The sequence below is a fragment of the Ochotona princeps genome, chromosome 18 (genome assembly GCF_030435755.1).
Source record: "Ochotona princeps isolate mOchPri1 chromosome 18, mOchPri1.hap1, whole genome shotgun sequence".
Lineage (NCBI taxonomy): Eukaryota > Metazoa > Chordata > Mammalia > Lagomorpha > Ochotonidae > Ochotona > Ochotona princeps.
The window spans coordinates 49,176,721-49,197,776 of NC_080849.1; the positions used below are offsets into that span (position 1 = coordinate 49,176,721).

Sequence of the window (21,056 nt, forward strand, 5' to 3'; positions counted from 1 at the left end):
CCCTAAAGAACAGTTTTACACACATTTGTAATCGTATGAATGGTCTCAAAGGGAAACAATTTACAGGCCACAACTGAAGTGACCACCTACGGCGGTTCAGTTAAGAAACGGACACATTGCAGATTAACTTGTGTAAATAAAAAGCATCCAGAAGTTGGGGTACACGCTGCTGCTGGCCAGAAAAGGCAGATACAGGGCAGTCATATCCAGTACCTGGCAGTTTCCCATGTTTGGGAGGTCCCGCGGTCGTCGCGGCAGGTGCACGCCCCGGCCACTGCGCTGCCCGGGCCGGCCGCGGTCCCCGCCGGGGGTCCCCGCCACGGCTCGCCAGAGCGCAGTCCTGGCGCTCCTCCACCCGCCGTGGATTGTCTTCCTCGCCGACGCCGCCATTTCCCCAAGTTTGCATTCCCTGTCACGGTCACGGTCGCCGCGAAGCCGAAGCCGGCCTTTCTCATTCCCCTGGCCTCCCGCGGGCGACGGCGCACCACGGCCCGAGACGGCGGCCCCGGCCCCGCACCCCCGCCGCCTCCCGCTTGGTACACGCCACCTCCCCCGCCCCGCGCGCCTCGCCGTCCAGTGCCCGCGGGAGTCACGTGCCCGCGGCGGTCACGTGCCCGCGCGGCGGCCAATCGCCGGGCGGCGCTGTCCTGGGAGCGAGGAGGCTGTGGCGAGAGACGGGACCGAGCCCGGAGATGTTTTCTAGCCCGGCCCTGGCGGCGTTCGTGGCGGTTGCAGGGGCGACGACGACCAGGGCCGCGACGGCCCCACGCCAGGGCGCTCCTTCGGGGGGCGAACCCCGCTGCGCGCGCCGGGCTTAGGGCCGTGCGGGCGAGGGGGGCGTGGCGACGGCCAGCAGGAAGGAGGGGCGCGGCTCGGAGCCCGCCGCCGGCGCCGGGAAGCAGCCCACCCCCGCGCCCTCGCACACACCTCGGCGCCGCGCCGCTCCCGTCCCCTCTCCCCGGAGCCAGGTAGGGTGGCGGGGGGCGCGCCGCTGCCGCCGGGCCGGGGCGCGCCCCGAGGACCCGGCCGGCCCTCCCGTGACAGGCCGTTAGGGCCGCCGGCGCTCGGCCCCGCCGAGGGCCCCGCCCGCCGCCGCCGCCCCCCGGGCGTCCGGAGGAGCCGCGGTGCAGGTGGGAGCCGCCGGCGGGCCGGGGGCGCGGGCCGGGGCGGGGCCGGGCGCGGGGCCGCGGGCGCGGGCGGGCAGGGTGGCGGCCGCTCCCGGAACATGGCGGGGCGGCGGAGCGTGTGCGTGCCGGCGTGCGGCGGCCGGGCACCGGGGCGCGCGGGAGGCGCGGGCCGTCCGAGGGAAGCCCGGGGCTGGGGAGAGGTGCCCGAAAGCGGGAAGCGGGGCGGGGGGGAAGCACGGCGGCCTCCCCGCCGCGCCGGCGGCTCGCACTGCCAGTGTCATCCATCCGCCGTGCGGCATTGGGCAATCGTGGGCTCTTGGGCCGCTCGGTGCCAGTGCCCCGTGGTGGAGCTCCCGGTGAGAGCCCCTAGGAGCATGCCAGGTTCCTCCTGGAGCTCGCTTGGCAGGAGGAATGTGGGAATGACGCATCCTCGAGGATCCCAAAGCGTTGAATAATGGGTTGTACAAAGAGGTTACGGAAGCCCAGCTGACAGCTGTTTTCGTAATAACAGTGAGAAACTAGAATGGGAAGTTAACCGTATTGCGCTAGTTGAAACCGTAGGAAATTATTTAAAGCAGGGCGGCTCACCGCGCCTGTCATCTCCTGCGGACCCAGTGGCTTCACTGCGAGGGGTTGGAGACTCGGTGGCCTGTAATGCGCGGAATTACCTTTAATCCTGAAGTTGAAATGAACCTGCTTTCTCTGTTTCTCTCTTCTCTAATTTGTATAAATTTGGAAACGAACTAATAAAATCGTTATTTTTAAGTAGGTTAACTGTTTATTGAAAACATGCTGAAGTAGGCCGTTAAAACCGTGGCCAGTGATCTGAGTGTCTTCACAGCTGCCATACAAAGGTTTTCCTGGAGATTAGGTCAGAACTGGCAAAACATATTCTCTGCCTGTGCCAAGTGGCTAAAAAGCAAAAAGACAGTGTGCAGACCAAGATGAAGTTATGTCAACGGACTTTGTTGAAAAGGGCTTTAATGCCAGTTAAAGTCCCAACATTATACAGCTGACCAAGGTGAAGCTTAACTCTTCGGGACGTGTGTTGTGGGAGGATTTTAGAGACAAGCAGTGTGTTAAAGGGAAATCAGAGCGACAAATGTATTCATTGGAGGAAAATTAAGAAGTAGGATGCAGTTAATACTCTTGTGTATGGTTTCTGTAGTTGTTGCTACAAATTAGTTACTGTTCACTGAACTGGGCAGAGCTTGGAAAGTGGAACTCCCTGGGTGTGTAGTCCCTGAAGAGTGTCTGAGGAAGAATAAAGAGAAACAAATATTCAAATGAGGAAAACGCAGTAGCTGAAAATACGTTGTGTAATCTTTGGTGTCAGTTGTTTAATATCCAAGAAAAATTTGAATTTTATTTGGAGGCAACTGGTGGAATGAATTTAAAGGGAAGGTTTTTACAATCAAGATGCTGATGTTGCTTTTCTTTCCCTATGAAATTTGTTGAAAAAATACACTCATCTGAGGTAGATTGGAAAAATTATGATCAGTTGAGATATTCCAAAAACACATCACTGGAAGAGATTTTTCTGAAGTATGAAGAATATATGTAGAAGTGTTATTTTGTTGTTGTTGTTGTTAGCTGACTGATAGTTAAGTTGTCTTTAAACCATTCTTAGGTTGTAAGAGCATTATTTTAACTTCAGAGGACAGTGGTTGCTGGAGTTAGTCGTTTCCAGTTGTAGTCATAAGAGGCTTAGACCGACTTCCGTGTGTGAACTCCATGCCTGTCAGGCAGAAGGCTTATGTCTAATAGTTGTAATTGCTTTCTTAACAACTGTTGATGCTATTTTCTTACTTGACTTTGTTTCTCACAGCAATCTTTCTGAAAGCCCAGTGCTCTGTAAAAGTCTTAGAATTGGTAGAATTCAAAGGGATTTCAGATTTTCTGATTGGTGTTCCTCATTTTACACGTTGAGAGACTGAAGGCCTGCAAGGTGAGATGACTGACCATCTGACTTGTCTGCAGTCAGAGCAGTCTGTGGTTTGGCTGGAGGTTTCTTTCTGTGAGGATACTAATTTGCCTTTCTTTAGAAGCAGCTTTATACCGTAGTGCAAGAAACATGGCAGTATACAAGGCCACGGTTTAAGTTCTCTTTGACTTCTCTACAGTGTTTTTGTTGTTGTTATGGTTGCAGTTTTAACAAATCAGATTAACTTTCAGAACCCTGTGTTAATCTACACAAATAATTTTCCTAAATATTTTACAAGTTTGAGTGGAACAAATCAGACTATTGTATTAAAAAGCACATTGTGTACTATAGCCTTTTCTGCAGATGAAAAGTGGTGACGTTATATTTAAACAAAATTTATTCTGTAATAGTATTAGGTTTCTAGGTTTTTGTTTAGTTCTACCTTTATTCTTGGCACCTGCTGTCTTACAGATTATAACTCCTCTGGATATATTTTCTCATCCCCATTTAGTTCTTTCTAATCTTAGTAAAGCTGCCTATGAACATGTTTGAATATTGGAGTTTGTTAGAGCCTGACTTCCCCTGGAAGGTATGAAGTCTCTTTCTACAGCATTTGAAAATAGTATGTATTTTCATGCATGCCTAATCTGTCTCTTTGACAGTGGCTTTAAAAAAGTTGTACTGAAAGTATCTTAGTAGTAGTGTTAATTGTCCCTTTCCAGTTTCCAGAGATACAGTAGCAGGAGATGATTTTCTTTAGGAACTCAGGTTTGAGTAGTTTGCTTTGAGGCTACCTGGTAGTTCTAAAACATGGACATGAGAGCTTTAGTTGGCTTTTACTGTTAAGGTGAAGACCTTCTGGTGCGCAAGATTGATCGTTCTGAAAATCAGAATATGTTGTGTTCTGAGATTGCCGCAGTGTTCGTGGCGTTGCAAATAAAGGTAATAATCAGAAACAACATTTGTTGAGCACATAGATTATGCACGTTTGTGTTCAGAGTTTTAAGCGAAATATTTTGGATCATTTTAACTCTGTGAAACTAACATATGGCAGAGGAAACTGAAAATATGATTGTGACTGTTCGTGCCCCTGAACAAATAACAATTCCTTGGTCCCTTTAACCATTTCTCTCTGCTCTGCCTCTAATTAGCTGGTTTTGGAGAGTTTTAAGGCACTGTTTAATTTTAGGCTCATGAAAAATATTTGATGGCCAGTCAGTCTACTTTCTTGTGGGTGGTCAAGAGAGAAAAGCCAGTGCTGCCCTAGGATCGTAGGAAATAGGCCGGCAAGTCTCTTTCTGAGCTCTTTGTTAAATTACTTGTCAGAAGCCAATTTTTCTCACCAGCTACAGAAAAACTACAGTTGTCAGTGTTAGAAGAGGCTCTCCTTTCAAACTCCGCCTTCGTGTTGGTGTCTTGCTCTGAAGAGGCATGCTTTAGTCCCACTGGTTCAAGAAAAAAGATAAATAAGCCACCTCAGCTAGCCCTTTGATGTAACAGTCACCTCAGCAATAGAAAATATGAGATTTTCCAGGTTAGAAAATAGCGTCCAAGGTTTTCTGGTAAGTGAAATTCTCCCCAAATCTACCAAAAGTTTTAACCTACATACTTAGGAAAGTAAGGAAAATGCTTCCAAATTGAGGCAAGTAGAGGAAGTAAATTATGAAGTTTCATGTACAGGTGGAAGTTTGCCTTTGGTGTTTAAAAAAATCTAAAATTGAAAAATTGTGTTGCCATTGAGCAGCTCCCTTGTGTCTGTGTGCTGCATTGAACTTGCTTCAGAATACACAGTAGCTTGTCTTTCTGATTATTCTGTTTAGGCCATAGTTGAGGGGAATAGCGCATGTATTAGGAAGTATTTTTAAAACAACTTCATTGCTTGAAAGAAGTGCTTCTCAGATTTCACGTTATTCTTCCTCCTACAGTAGTTTGTGGGCAGTCTGATTTCTGCGGTAAGAACTGTGCATGTCGCTTTTGTCTAGAAATAGCTGTATTGACTCAAGAAAGGAGAAAGCACATTAAAATTATGATACTTTGTAGTCCATAGGGTACTTCTTAAATATCTCTTGTATTTTGTAACTATGACATTGGCAAAGCTAGGATTGTTAACTAAGGGGATGAGAATGGAGCCATGGATTGAATCTAGGTTAGACTCATCTGGAGTAATGCTGCACTTTGAAATTCACTCATGAAAGAGAAGCAATAAGGAAACTTCAAGAAAGAAGGATGTGTGCTTTTATTTTCTCTTTCACTGGATCTGTATTATACACAGCTGGCTATTTTGTTTTACCTCTTTCTGAAACAAACATGTAGGATAAAGCAAATGTTTGTAACTGTGCAGCTTCACCAACTTGTGGTGATCATTTATATCAAAGAGAAGTAGATAAAAAATTAAAAATTTCTTAGAGTGTTTACTACCACACACAAGAATATTGTTCCTGGGAATAAAGACTTGATTTGAGTTTCAGTGATCTTAAATCTTGCAACCTCTGAGTTAAAATAAGTCCTTTATACTAGTTTAATTTTCATTATTTTGAACTTACTTGGTGATCAAGGAAATTGCTTTTATTGAACTTCTATACACTACCTACTGTTACACTACCTACTGATATTTTAATCTTATGAGAATAAGATGTACAGTAGGCCAACCCTTCAGAATGTTGTCACCTCAATATCACCAACTTCATATCTCATTACTCAAGAATTAACTTGAAATTTCCAAGCATTGCAGGTCTATTCCTTGGAAGAATTTTTTTGTGATTAAAATCAACTCAACTCATTTATGTATCTGTAATTGAGATGATCATGGTAGAGTGGTACTCAGCCTTTAGAAAGCATCTGTCTTCCAGGATTTGTAAAAATGAAGACTGTTCTCTAAACTGTTGGTGAACAGAACCAGCAAACACACTCTGCACATTTCTGTCTGCCCTTGTGTTACCGAAAGTAAGTGGGAGTGGTTGATAGCAAAGCAGCATCTTGGCTGACTTCTTTTCCCGCCCCACCCCGTGGCTCCTCCTCTTCCTCCAGGTGCTAGTGCTATGCACACATCCAGCGAAGATAAATCTATACTTTCATAGATACTTAGGTATTCTTAGATTTATGCTATTAAATTTAAGTTGTTTTTACCACTTTTGTTTTATGTCTTCATTAGTCTTTTTTTTGACAGTTATTTATTTTTATTGGAAAGTCAGATATACAGGGAAGAGGAGAGACAGAGAGGAAGATCTTCTATCTGATGATTCACTCCCTAAGTGGCTGCAATGGCTGGAACTGAACCGATCTGAAGCCAGGAGCCAGGAGCTTCTTCTGGGTCTCCCATGTGGGTGCAGGGTTCCAAAACCTTGGACTGTCCTGGACTGCTTTCCCAGGCCACAAATGGAATTGGATGGGAAGCGGAGCTGCCGGGATATGAACCTGCTCCCATATGGCATTCTGGCTTGTGTAAGGCAAGGACTTTAGCTGCTAGACTACCCCACCGGACTCTGTGTTCATTTTTCTTATGTGTTGCACATAGTTTTCCTAATCTGACATGTATCTTTTGGATCAAATCTTGTAGCCCACTGCACACAATGGAACGCAAAAGAAACTAGCTCATACTCAAATCATCTTTACCAATCCTTTTTTTTAAGGCTTTTTTTTCTTTTTTAGAGATTTATATATTTTTTATTGGAAAGGCAGGTTTACAGAGAGGAGAGACAGAGAGAAACATCTTCTGTCTGCTGGTTCATTCCCCAAGTGGCCACAACAACCGGAACTGAGCTGATCAGGAGCCAGGAGCTTCTTCCAGGTCTCCCACATGTGTGCAGGGTCCCAAAGATTTGGGCCGTCCTGGACTGCTTTCCCAGGCCACAGTCAGGGAGCCAGAAGGGAAGTGGAGCAGCCAGAACAGGAACCAGCACCCATATGGGATCCCAGGGCGTGCAAGACAAGGATTTAGCCACTAGGCTACCGCCCTGGATCTGAGATAATTGCTCTTTAAGCTCTTTAAGTTTTAAGTTATTTGTTGGATTTATTTGTTTATTTGAATGGCAGAGTGACAGGTGGTGGCAGGGGAAGAGGTTGTTTACTTGTTTACTTCCCAGATGCCCACAGCCTTCATGGTTGGTCCAGTCTGAAGTCAGAACTCTGTATGGGTCTCCCACAGTGGTGTCAGGAGCTCAGGTCCTTGGGCCGTTGTCTGCTGCCTCTCAGTTTTGTTGGCTGGAAGCAGGGTTGGAAGTTGAATAGCCGGGACTTGAACTCAGTCCCAGCTTAGATATAGTATGTGAGTATCCTGAGTGGTGACTTAACCCTTTGTGCCACCATTTGCAGCTCTCTTTAAATGTTTTTATTCCAGTCACACTTTGAGTCCAGGAATTTCTCCTCCTGGAGCCTGTCTGCACAGTCATTAGGGAGGAGATGGGAGAAAACAGGATTGTTGCAGCCTGCAGGCAAGCATGGACTCTCACACTGGAGCCCTTTTCATTATGAGTGCTAATTGACTGGTGGAGGCATAATTACTGGTATCCTGTGGTTGATAATAGGTTCTCCACATGCATTTTCTTTTTTTTTTTAAAGATTTATTATTATTTTTGGAAAGCCGGATATACAGAGAGGAGGAGAGACAGAGAGAAAGATCTTCCATCCGATGGTTCACTCCCCAAGTGAGCCGCAATGGGCCGGTGCACGCCAATCCAATGCCGGGAACCAGGAACCTCTTCCAGGTCTCCCACACGGGTACAGGGTCCCAAAGCTTTGGGTTGTCCTCCACTGCTTTCCCAGGCCACAAGCAGGGAGCTGGATGGGAAGTGGAGCTGCCGGGATTAGAACCGGCGCCCATATGGGATCCCGGGGCGTTCAAGGCGAGGACTTTAGCCGCCAGGCCACGCCGCCGGGCCCTCCACATGCATTTTCATTCACTCCTTACTTTGACCTTGTGAAGTTTGTCTTCCTGTTCTGCAGACTAGGATCAAGTTAAATAGCATGAAGTCACACATACCTAGTAAAGGGTGATGAAGGTACTACTTCATTTCAGAAACTACACTTTCAAGGTGATGATATTGAGAGAAGGAATAAAATCATAAGTAAATTTAGAATCTTTAAGAGTAAAATATGTGAATATGTATGTGATTATGGATTTTTGCAAGGAGTAGAAAATCTCGAAGGAGCCTGGCTCTTGAAGGAGCCAGGGCTACCACGCAGCCTACTGCTTGCTGCCATTTCTGTGCCTCCTCGTCCCCCCAGTCAGTGCTGCCGCCATGCCAGGAGGTCTGCTTCTCGGAGATGCAGCCCCCAGCGTCAAGGCCAGCACTACCTGCCGGCCTTCTGGGAGAGTCACAGGGCATCATCTGCTGCCACGCCCTAGTTTGCATCACAGAACTTGGCAGAGCCACAAATCTGGCAGCAGAATTTGCCAAGAGGTATGTTAAGATGATTGCCCTTTTAGTATCATCGTGCCTGGAACAAGGATAACAATTTTTACAGTGGTGATGCACCCCCAGTAGAACTGTCTTTTCCCATCATAGATGACAGGAATCAAGACCTTGTCATCCTGTTGGGCATGCTAGACCCAGCAGAAAGGGATGAAAAGAACATGCCTGTGACAGTTTGTGTGACATTTTTGGGCCTGATAAGAAATAGAAATTGTCCGTTGCCTATGCCTCCACCAGTGACAGGAACTTGGATGAGCTTCTCACAGTAGTTAGCTCTCTGCTGCTGGCAGAGAAGGGAGTTACCACCTGAGTAGACTTGAGGGAGGGAGGGAGTGTGATGGTCCTTAGGGACATCCCTGAAAAGGAAACCCAGTTCTTTCCTGCTAAGAGCTCCTGTCTGGCCTGTGCTCCACTCCCAGCCCTAGGCTGCTCCAGGAAGTCAGTGCTGCGGCTGCTCACATGGCCCAGTGCACCACAGGATGCCAGCTGCCACTCATGTTTTCCTAGAACAATTCCATGAGATCATCTCCATTTGATCACCTGGGTCTTTCGGGTCTTTAGGTTGGCACTCACCATTTCTTGGGATTCTTGACTCTGTGCCCTCATCAGCTTTCTGTCCCATTCACAGGCGTCAGCAGTCTGCTGGCTGGGCTGGCTGGGAAGGACAGTCTGTGTTTAAGACTCAAATTTTGATGAATCTCTGCTGTTTGTAATTAATGAGGTTACTATCTGTTGATAGTGGGGAAAACTTGCTTTGCTCCATCGTAGGCTGACTGCTGATTTACCTGACTGTTCTATTTGATCCCTCTCTTCCACTAACCCTTTTGGAGAGAGATCTATAAATACCTGCCGGTATTACCCGGAGTTCAAGAACTTAGGAACTTGAAAGTTTTTTGATCATAACTGGAGGAAAAAGTAACTTTATTTGTGCACTTTTCTAGTTGATAAATTAGGAGGAGCAGAGAGTAGGTTCCTCAAATATTTTACTGTTTAAAAAATGGGGTACATTTCTACCACAGGGGAGAAGCCAGAGAAAAGACCTCAACCAGGAAGCTGTCCCAGAGATGTGTCTGAGACAAGTGCCACGTGCCTTCCACACAGATTGTTTCCTGAGGTTAGCATGCTCCTTGATGACATTTTACGTGGAGGAGAGCGTGATTGAAAGCATTTTACTGTAGGGCTATTCTTTTAAATTTTTTTAATGATAATTACATGGTTGATCAGGGTGGGAAGGATTGAGAGTTAGGGAAAAGTGGGTGAAATTGTTGTTTCCAAAATTTTTGTTTCTTCTTGTCTCTGGGAGAAGGGTAGAGATAAAGGGGGAAGCCACACCCAGCCTCCCAAATGTCCCAGTACCCAGGGATTGGGAAGTGCCACCCCACATCAACCCAGGGTCCTGACCTGATGCATGTTCTAGTGGTTTGAATGTTCTGAAATGCCGTCAGTTTTGCTGATCCAAGGGTGAGGCGGTCCTCCCAATGTCTGTTGCCTGACATAGTTGACCTCAAGTCTCCATTCACCCAGATTTTTGCTAAAGCCCCCAATTTGGCTGGGGTAGTTGTCCGATTTGTTCAGTTCTCCTTCCTCTGTTGTGCTATCCAATGAGCTGCGATACTCTCGATAGGCAACAGGTTCTGCAGCCACTGCTCTGCATTTTTCATTCATAAGTGGGCTCAAGGACCCAGACCAGAGAAAGCCAAGCCCCACTGGATCTCCCACCCCAGGGGCTCACGAACTCAAAATTCATCTCATGGACAGGCCCCATGAGCTGGGCCAGGTGACCTGAGCCCTGCTGGATCCCCTGACCCTGAGCTCAGAAACCCGGCACCCACCTCACAGGCGGGCCCTAGGACCCAGGCCAGGCAACCAGAGCCTCACCAGATCCCCCACCCATGAGGCTCACAAATGCTGCACCCACCTCGCATGTGTCTCCCACCCCCTGCCAAATCACCCACCCCTGGGATTCATGGACCTGGCACCCACTGACTCCAGGCTGGCCTGGCTTGCTTCCTCTCAGCATCTGCCATCGCGTTGGGTAGTCTGGCTCAGTCCAGCCTGCCCCGAGTTCCAGCTTCTACTGGTGGTTGCTACAGCCTAGCCTAGTCCAGTCAGATCCCTGTCCTGGCCCTAATGTGAACTGGCTGGTGTTGCAGCCCCATCTGGCCCCTGTGCGTCCTGTCTTGGTTCTCAGATGCCAGTGAATGTTATGAACTGACTCAGCCTGAACCAGACCTGACCCACATCTCTGCCGGCAGGTACTGTAACCTGGCATGGTCTAGACTGCTCCTTGCCTTGATTCTTGCGCTCACCTGCAAGGACTGCATTCCTACAAAAGACTTCCCCAAGCTCCTCTATCAGGTCTCCTCCCAGTGGCAGATTTCATGCACAACAGTAGGTCATTTGCTCAGGTTGACTTTGTCCACCTCTTGTCTTAGCAGGAACAGTGGCCTTGCTCAACTGGTCCACACCCATTCTGGTTGTTACAGTTGGGTGTTGTAGCCTAGCCACACCTGGTCCATGTCCAAACCCAGCTTTTGTGTGGTTCAGTGGGATTCAAGACCTACTACAGCCCATTCTACAGCCACCCTGGCTCTCACAAGTACCTGTGGGGCTAGAGTGTAGCCCAGTCTGTTGGTCCCCAGACCCAGTTCTACTCACGCCATGTCCAGCCCAGACTCAGCTGAGGTGTCCCATTAGCTCCCCAGCCAGGTCTGTTCCCATATACAGCTTTTGGGCATGCCAGCCAAGATTGCAGTTCTATGGGGTGAGCCCACACATCTCTGATGGATTCTGCTACCAGAGCTGATTCTCTCACATGCTAGTTGTTGTCACAAGCCCATCCTAACATCACCTGTCCCCTGTTTCAACTCTTACTGGTGAGTACTATTATCTTGCCTTGCCAGGTAGACCCCAGCCTTAGCTTTGGTGTGTTCCAGTAAGTGGTGCTTGGTGATGGTTGATGTTACTTACCTAGCTCAGGTCTCCCATGTGTTCTGGTACTCAGACCTGACCCTTAAAGGCCCTGCTGTTCCCTCCTCCAAACCATTTAGTCTCAGCTCCTTGCTTAGCTACATGTGCAATGCCTTTATCCAGTAGTAATTCCTCACCTGGGCATGAACCCTCAGGTCACTGTTCACCTCCACTTGTGCAATCCCTCAGTCGTCCTGTAAATCCACACGCCAAACCCCCAGAGCGCGCTGCCAGGAAGTCCGAGGCTATACCCAGCACCATTGGTGCCTGGGCCCCCCAAGGCAGCTGCTTGACCCCGGGCAGGAGAGGTCCAAGTTAGCCACCTGACCTCAACCAGGAGAGGGTGCCCAGCCTGGAATGGTGGCCAGAGGCAGTCCAAGGCCTACAGGGCTATTTTTGCAGTGGGTTGCTATTTTCTGAATTTTGTTTTTGGATATCAGCAAATAAAATCCTTTGTTAAGGCTGGAAAAAAAAGAAATTTTCAAAATTTGGCAGTAACTTTATTTTTAATGTTTTTATTTGTGAATTTCCTGGTTTTCCACACTGCATAAGTTTTATGGATAAAATAGTTTTAAACAGTGCAGATTATTAACAGTTTGTAAGGACTATCTGTACAGTGCTGCATTTAGTATTGTTGAGGTGATATAAGGGAAGGTGATATTGTAGGCTGTGTCATTTAAAGGGTTCACTTTCAGGGAGTAGTATCTCAGTTATGACATAGGAGGATGTGGTTATTCTTTAGTCATCCAGGTTGCCTTCTAGTTAGTGTAGAAGTAAACAGGGTAAGCCCTGTGAGGACATGGATTATCTCTGTCTTGTTCTCTGTTCACATTGTAAGTGGTTAGCATGTTATCTGTTGAAGGAAGGAAAAACACTAATGACAGGAAATGGTCTGACTAGCATAGAAGATGTATTTAGATGAAAAGAGAAAGGGTGGTTAGCAGTTGAAGGGCAGCAATTATTAAGAGGCTTAATATGAGTGCATTGACAGGATGGAGAATGATGCCATATGAATTAGAAAATAACTCTCAAAGTTGTATGTAATCCAAATAGGAAGTGAGGCAGTCATTGAAAAGATTCATTGGGTTTTTTTTTAATTATTTATTATTTAACTTCATTAATTACATTGTATTATGTGACACAGTTACATAGATACTTGGGTTCTCCCCACCCCTCCCCAAACCCTCCCACCATGGTGGATTCCTCCACCTTGTTGCATAACCACAGCTCAAGTTCAGTTGAGATTCCCCCATTGCAAGCGTATACCAAACATAAAGTCCAGCATCTTATTGTCCAGTCAAGTTCAAGATTCATTGGGTTTTAAGACTTTAGGCACCAATGCTAAGCTTGTATCTGAAGAAGACATACTTTGAATTTAAAACCCAGTAGAGGAAGGTAATTACTTAAAACAAGGATCCAAGGATCAGCATTGTGACATAGTAAGTTTAACAGCCTGTTGCGCTGGACGTACATATGGGTGCTGAGAGTCCTGGCTGTTACACTTCTGATCCAGTTCCCTGCTAAAGTGCCTGGTAAAGCGGTTACAGGATGGGCCCATGGTCTCGGGTCCCGTACCCACATGGGAGATCTAGTGGAAATTGGATCTGAGTTAACTTTGGGTTATTTTTTGTGTATTTTAAAGATGCATTTTATTATTTTAAAGGCAGAGTTACAAAGAGAGAAGCAGGTAGTGGCAGAGAGAACTTCCAGTAGCTGATTCACTCTACAGATGATTGCAGCAGCCAGGGCTGGGGCAGGTGGAAGCCAGGATCCTGGAGCTCCATCTGGGTCTCCCACTTGGGTGTCAGGGTCCCCAGATGCTTGGACCATCTTCTGCTGCTGTTTCCAGACACGTTAGTAGTGAGCTGGAACTGGAGTGGAGGAACCACAACTCAAGCTGGCACGCATGCGGGGCATCAGTGTCACAGATGACAGCTTCTTCTGCCTCACACAACAGTGGCAGTCTTTTTTGATTTGATATACGTAATAGAAAACTGTGTGAGATGTCAAGCAATTTGGATGTACAAATGCAGAGTTTTGGGTAAGATATAGGATTTATCCTGAATTCTGATTTGGTAGTCAGTGGCATACTAATGGTATTTAAAGAATAAAAGGAGTGCAGCATCAGGTGCTAAGACACTTCCAACGTAAGTTCTGCAGAAGATGAGAAGTAAAAAAAGAAGAAAAGGCTTATTTCTGTCATTGGTATAGTTTAAAACCTAAAAAATGGCCCGTAAAGAGATGTTTATATATGAGTACTCAGCACCTAGTACTCCCTTCTCCACTTCCGCTGTTGTGGAAATGCTAGTAACACTTTCTTGAATGTCTTTGTATGTCATCAGATGTATATAATGTATAAACAGTATACTTGTAGGATGAATTTCTAGAAGTTAAATCACTAGGACAAGAGTTGATGTGTTTGTACCAGAGTACTCCATCCACCTGAGGCAACAAATGAGAATTCTGATTTGGCTGAACCTTGTCAGTACAGCTTTAATCTTTGCCAAATTTAAATTAAGAAATCTTGTCATTATTGTATAGTCTTAAAATTATCCTTGAGTTTGAATACCTCTGCTGACTCAATAGAATCATTCTTTGGATTGACTCTGTGTTTGCTAATTTTTTATAGTAGGCTCTTTATTCACTGATTATAACTAATTATTTTTCATATATAGAAACATTTTTGTCTTCTGATTTTGTCTTATTTGCATTACAGTTTCACTTTTTTTAAGATTTATTTTTATTTATTAAAAGAGCAAGAGGGAGGGACAGTGATTTTCCATTCTTGGATTCACTCATCAGGTGGCTGCAGTGGCCCAGGGCTTGGGCCGTGCTGCAGCTGGGCTTTTACCTAGGTCTCCACATGGTGGCAGAGCTCCCGCTGTTTGGATCCTCTCCCTCCACGTTCCCACTGGAACAGCTTGGACTGCACCTGCCACTGTAGTTTGTATGCTGGCATCACAGGCATCAACCTAACTGGCTCTACTCCAACACTGTCCTCTGCATTGCAGTGTTGATGTTTATTTATGAATTACAAAAATGAATTTTTGCTTCCATCTCATGTTTTGGAAGACTTTTCTCCATAAAAGGATTTATTTTTTCCATAGTACTTTTGTGGTTTAATTTCTTTATTTGTCCTACATACCAACACTTTTAACTGGTCAGGACTAATTCTGAAATTCATAACAATTGGCAAAATAATTTTGGAAAATAAAAATGATGGTAAATAAAATAATGTTAGAAAGTTAAGCTACAGTATTTCTTTAAGAATAGAAAGATAGGGCCCGGCGGCGTGGCCTAGTGGCTAAAGTCCTCTCCTTGAATGCCCCAGGATCCCATGTGGGCGCCGGTTCTAATCCCGGCAGCTCCACTTCCCATCCAGCTCCCTACTTGTGGCCTGGGAAAGCAGTTGAGGACGGCCCAAAGCCTTGGGACCCTGCACCCGCGTGGGAGACCCGGAAGAGGTTCCTGGTTCCCGGCATCGGATCAGCACGCACTGGCCCGTTGCGGCTCACTTGGGGAGTGAATCCTTGGACGGAAGATCTTCCTCTCTGTCTCTCCTCCTCTGTATATCTGACTTTGTAATAAAAATAAAATCTTTTTTTTTTAAAAAAAAAAAAAAGAATAGAAAGACAAGGTAGTAGAGCAAACTCAGAAAAATATTCAGTTATGTAGAAGAATAACATTGTAATTTACAAGAATTAACATTATAAATGAAAGAGTTAAATATCTAATGAAATGAAAAGATTAAGATTAAATCTATTTTTATTATTGTAGAGAAGGTTTAAACCTAAAAATGAGACAAGTAGTCATAAATAAACTTATAGGCATCATGAACCAGCACTGTGGCACAATGAATTTAGCTCCACTTGGGATACCCACAATTCGTATTGCAGTACTGTTTCAAGTCCCAGGGGCTTCCCTTTCAATCCTACTTTTTGCTAGAGTATCCTGTGAAGCAAGGCAATGGGCCCAAGTTTTTAATTGCTGATGGAGACTTCTGGCTTCAGCCTGACCCAGACCGGCCTGTTGGCCAGAGTATGTGGAGTGAGCCAGTGAATAGAAGACCTCCTTCCCTGTCCTTTTCTTTCCTTTGTTGCTTTGCTTTTTCATGTATTTGAAAAAATACATTTTTATTAAATTACAGGCATCACATACACGTTTGTGTTGCACTCTCCTGTTCATTGCAGAATTATTGACAATAACCAAAATGTAGATACAACCTAAATGTCCAGTGATGGATAGATGAACCAATGAAGTGTGTGTGTGTGTGTGTGTGTGTGTGTGTGTACACATATGGAATATCATCCAGTTTGAAAAAAAAAAAGAAGAAATGGGAAATCCCATGCTGTCATATGTCAGGACAATGAAGTTAGGCTAAGTGAAATTAGCCAGCCACAAAAGGACAGATATTTGGGCATGGCACGGTAGCCTAGTGGCTAAAGTCCTCGCCTTGTATGTGCCAGGATTCCATATGGCTGCCAGTTTGTGTCCTGGCTGCTCCACTTTCCATCCAGCTCCCTGCTTGTGGCCTGGGAACGCAGTGGAGGACGGCTCAGGTCCGGATGGGATTGGATCCAGCCGTTAGGGCCACTGGGGGAGTGATCGGAGGATGGGGATCTTTCGTTCTGTTTCTCCTTCTCTGTGTAAATCTGACTCCAGCAAAATAAATATCTTTAAAAAGGACAGGTATTTATTGTTTTTTCTTATATGAGATGCCTAGAGTAGTCAAATACATAGAGACAGTGGAACGGGGAGTACTAAGAATGGGAGGGCAGGCTTGAGGAGTTAACGTTTAATGGGTTTCACTTTGGGAAAATAAGAAGATTCTAGAGGTGGATAGTGATGATGCTTACACAATAGCATGGATATATGTAATGCCATGTTTCAGTATGGTTGAAGTGACACATTTTATGTATATTTAATCACAACTTTTAAAGATTGAAATAAAAATAACAACATAAATTTTCTTTTACGAATCAATGAGATTATGATTGCAAGGTAGAAGAATGGACTATATTTACAAAATTCTAGAGGAAAGATAGAAAATAAGTAGCTAAAGAAGGATTGAAAAGGTTTTTGATGGTGAGAGTTCACAGAGTTTAAGCAATCAAAAGGATGTGGGATTGGGTAGAGCCATGAAATCGGAAGAAAGAAAGGGGGTAGAATTTGAGGTAAGGATAGAGCGACAACAAATAAAAAAGAGGAAATGAGGAGATATGCAGTTGTTTGCTGGAAAATCAGTTGTCACTTTAAGGGTTTTTTTTTGTGTTCAAAATTCACTTATTTATTGGAAAGGCATAGTTAGAGACAGAGACTGAGAGAGAACAGTGATCTTCCATGTACTGGCTTATTCCACAAGGGGTCCCAGCTTCATCCTACCAGAAGCTATCTGGATTTCCCACATGAGTGGCAGGAGCCCAGACACTTGAGCAATCTTTCTCTGTTTTCCCAGGCTATTTATAGGAAGCTGGATCAGAAGTCACCAGGACTTGAACCAGCACTCGTGTGGGATGCCAGCTTTGGAAAGGATGGCTTAACGTGCTATGTCACAATACTACCTTCTAATTATGAACTTTTTACTTTATAATATTTTAAATGTATAGAAAATGGCTGAGGTAGTATGGAGTTCCTATATATCACACCACTGTTTTCATTTTACATTAATAAGGTTCATGCGTCATAAGTAGTAAACTGATATTAATGCATTATCATTGACCGAAGTACATATTTTATTTCTATTTTCCTGGTTTTTTTTTTTTTTTTTTTTTTTTTTTACTTTATGTCCTTTTTCTTTTCCAGCATCCCATCCATAATGCTACCTTACATTTAGTCATCATGTCTCCTTAGGCTTCTCTTAGCTATGCTGGTTCCTTAAACTTGCCTGGTTTACAATGACCTTGAAACTGTCAAGGAGTTGTGTCCTACTTCAGCTCTAGAAGTCAGTTCTGCCAGTAGCCCTGGTTCTTTTAGTACAGAGAGCATTTATTAGTAACCATGATCTGCGTTTTAGATGATATTTTTTTTGCTATGATTTTTTCTGTTTGTGGGCATCCTTAGCCTACACAGGAAGGTATGTACACACATACCTGATTTGGTAGATAACCATCTGTGTTAAACACACATTCATATTTACATCGCTAGTTCTTCTTATAAATTTTTTTTAAAGATTTATTTTATTTTTATTACAAAGTCAGATATACTGAGAGGAGGAGAGATAGAGAGGAAGTGGAGCTGCCAGGATTAGAACCAGCGGCCATATGGGATCAAGGTGAGGGCCTTAGCCACTAGGCCACGCTGCCAAGCCCTTATAAATTTTTTAAAGATTTTTTTTTTTTTTAATTGGAAAGGCAGATCCACAGAGAGGAGGAGAAACAGAAAGATCTTCCATCTGCTGTTTCACTCCCCAAGTGGCTACTTTGGCTAGAACTGAGCTAATCCAAACTCAGCAGCCGGGAGCTTCTTCCAGGTCTCACACAAGGGTGCAGGGTCCCAAAGCTTTGAGCTGTGGCCATCCTCCACTGCTGGATGGTAGTGGAGCAGCTGGGACATGAACTGGTGCCCAAGTGGGATGCTGGTGCTTGAAGGTGGAGGTAGCCAGTTTGAACCATTCTGCTGACCCCTATCTCTTCACTTTTAATTAACAGATTTCCAGCCTTCTCCTGCCTCTCTGTCCCCCAAATCTCCTACCAGTGATAAGAGATTTGGCTTGCACCAATCAGTTCATTTCTGCTATTGTATATATAGCAATTATAGAATGGTTAACTATAGCCCCTGTGAAGCCTTAATTGAGGAAAAGTATAATAAAAACAGACATGTATAATATGATCTGCTATTTTAGCCATTTTAAAGCGGTGGTTTTTGGTATGTTCAAAATGATTTTTGTAGTTGGCACCCATATCTTAATTCCAGAACGTTTTCATCACTTGTACTCACTAGTGCACCATTTGTGATTATGCTGTATGTAAAACACCTGTACAGACCTAAATTGAACAATAAATATACCTCTGATTGGTTGCATAGAAATAAATATTATATAGTTGGGAGTTAATGGATTAAGGTGTGGGTTTATTTCTCCATTCCAAATCCTCTTGGCAAATGCTAAGGGAGTTTTTTTTATATCACCCCTACTACCCCCTACCAGATTCTCTGACTCAGTAGTTTTAAAAATCACATTATTAATTTGTATCTTTTAGAAAGTATCTTAGTGTTTACTTCAGCACATATGCTAGAAAGTATCCTTTTGCTTATCAAGTGGCATGAACCTTATAAAACAACTTTGTAAATTTAAATAAATTGAAATGTTCTAGAAGGAATTAATATCAGCTAAGGAATAGCTCATCAAAGTTAGAAATTATGCTAAGGTGTGGGCATTTGGTGCAGTGATTAAAGCTCTGCTGTTGACTGTGCCTGGAATTAAGTTCTATTTCCCGTTCCAGCTTTCTGCTAGTGCACACTGAGTGAGCAGGTAATCAATTAGTTGAGTACCTGCCACCCATGTGACAGTCCCATATTCAAATGGCTCATCCCAGTCCCTGCCATTGTGGGCCTTTGATGGAGTGTGCACATGGATTCCATCTCTACCCTGCCATGCCCCATCCCTAGTTCTCTGCCTTTCAAATAAAGAAAAGTTAATGACAAGAAAATGCCAGCACACTATGATCATCTTTAATTTTTTTTACATTTATTTTATTTGAAAGGCAATTAGAGACACAGAAAGATCTTCCATCTATTAATTCACTCCCAAAATGGTTGGAGTTGTTGGGGTTGGGCTAGTCCAAAGCCAGGGTCCTGGAACAACGTCCAGGTCTCCCATGCAGATGAAGGGACCCCAAAGGGAGCTGATTCAGAAGTGGATCAACGTGGACTGAATCTGTGCTCATATGGAATACCAGCATCACCGGCCGTGGCTTAATGCACAGTGCCACAACACTGGCCCCAAACACTTAGTTTTTTTTTTTTTTTTTTTTTAATGTACCTATATAAGGATATTTCAAAAGCTCATGGAAAAGGAATTAAATAATAGCATGGTCCACAAGTGTTTTGAGATGGTCTTGTATGTTATCTTGTACTTGAGAATAGCAAGAGGATTTTTTATCTGTATTTTTCCCATAGATTTATCTTTTTATTTGAAAAGACCGAGTTGCAGACAAGAGACAGATTTTGAATCCACTGGTTCAGCCCCCAAATAACCATAATGGCTGGATCTGAGCCAGTCTGAAGCTAGGAGCCAGTATCTTCTTCCAGGTCTCCCGTGTGGATGCAGGGACTCAGGTTTTCTCAGACACTCAGCAGGGAGCTGGGTCAGAAGTGGAGGGAGCAGCAGGACTCAACTGTGACAGCTCAGATGGCAAAAAATGGTGACAATAAGGCTAGGTCTTCTGAAACATTTCTGGGACATGTCCATAACCTGACCTTTGCCATAACCTCGTGTTCTTGAAAGTCTGGAAAGGGAAGTGAGAGTGCTTAGCACAAGATACCGCTTTCCAGAATGATGTCTTGCTCTGTTCCCCTGCAGCTCAGGCAGTAAGCTGATTGATCCAATTGTTTTCTGTAAATAGAATTGAAAGGACCTGTTTGCCTGGTTCTGCTGTTCACTACTAGGTGGATGCGACTCTTTCTGATTGGGTAAAGTGCATGATGCTTAGCCTGGGTATCTGTTCCGTGCCACTACAATTGATTGGATCATTTGTATTGTGCATTGATGTAGCTTTGTTAATTGAATGATTCGTATCATGTGCCAGTGCTTTCTTAGTTGATTGGATGATTGTGGCTTGAGAACTCCTGAACACAGCTGGTTGGGGCTGCTGGCCTGTTCTACATGTGGTGGAGTGGGACAGTCTACCACTTGGTGCTGGCCAGTGAATTAAAGATTCCTGAGCTTCTGAGAGTCTGTCTCTGACTAATTTCTGGGATAGATTTGGTCACTTGCAACAAAACTGGTACCCAATATGAAATGCTAATGCTGTAATATAGGCTGAGCCTGGCAAACGCCATAGTGCTAGCCCCAGAATGCTTTATCTTTACTGTGAATTAAATTATTCAGAAATGACAGAATATTTGAAAATGTATTTTTAGGGGCTGATGCCATGGTGCAGCAGGCTGATCTTCCACCTGCAGGTCTGGCTTTGAACCAGCTGTGGCCATTGTAGTTTTTTGGAGAGTGAAACAAATAGATGAAAAATCTCTCTGTGTTTCTCTCTTTCATGTAAAATAAATTTTTATGAAAGAAATATTTTTAATATGCCATTCTTTAATAATGTCATTAAAGAAAACACCCAGGAAGTACTAGATTATTTTAAAAGATGTACTGTTTTAATGCTATAAATTCAGTAGTGTAAAAAAATCTAACAACATTCATTTGTAGAGTATTACCTCTTGAAGTAAGCTGTGAGATAAAAACAGATTTCTTAATCTGTTAGGAACCAAGTATATTTTAAGAGAAGAAACATGTTTGATAAAGAACTGTATCCTTTAGCTCTGTCATGAAAATTGCTTTTTAAATAAGAAAGTCACCCTTAGCAAGCATGTATTGAAGCCTGTGTTCAGCTCTTAGGGCAGAGGTTGAAGTCAAAGCAATGTAATAGCTGCCAGGACTGTTAACACGAAGGATGGAAGTAAGGC

The 21,056-nt window shown here is 44.4% G+C and overlaps 1 protein-coding gene and 1 pseudogene across 5 annotated transcripts in view; both read left to right on the forward strand.

The window, feature by feature from the left end:
• The first annotated feature begins 718 nt into the window (after positions 1–718).
• The window catches only part of ANKRD12 (ankyrin repeat domain 12), a 110,709-nt gene continuing 90,371 nt past the window's right edge, over positions 719–21,056 (forward strand). For 4 of the 5 annotated variants that reach the window (XM_058676910.1, XM_058676914.1, XM_058676913.1 and 1 more), the window contains exon 1: positions 719–968. The gene's annotated coding sequence lies outside the window, so the exon portion shown is untranslated. Of the gene's footprint in view, positions 969–1,111; positions 1,131–21,056 lie in introns of those variants that run through there. The other variant, XM_058676912.1, reaches the window with a different exon arrangement.
• On the forward strand, positions 7,949–8,982 carry LOC131482515 (peroxiredoxin-6-like; annotated as a pseudogene).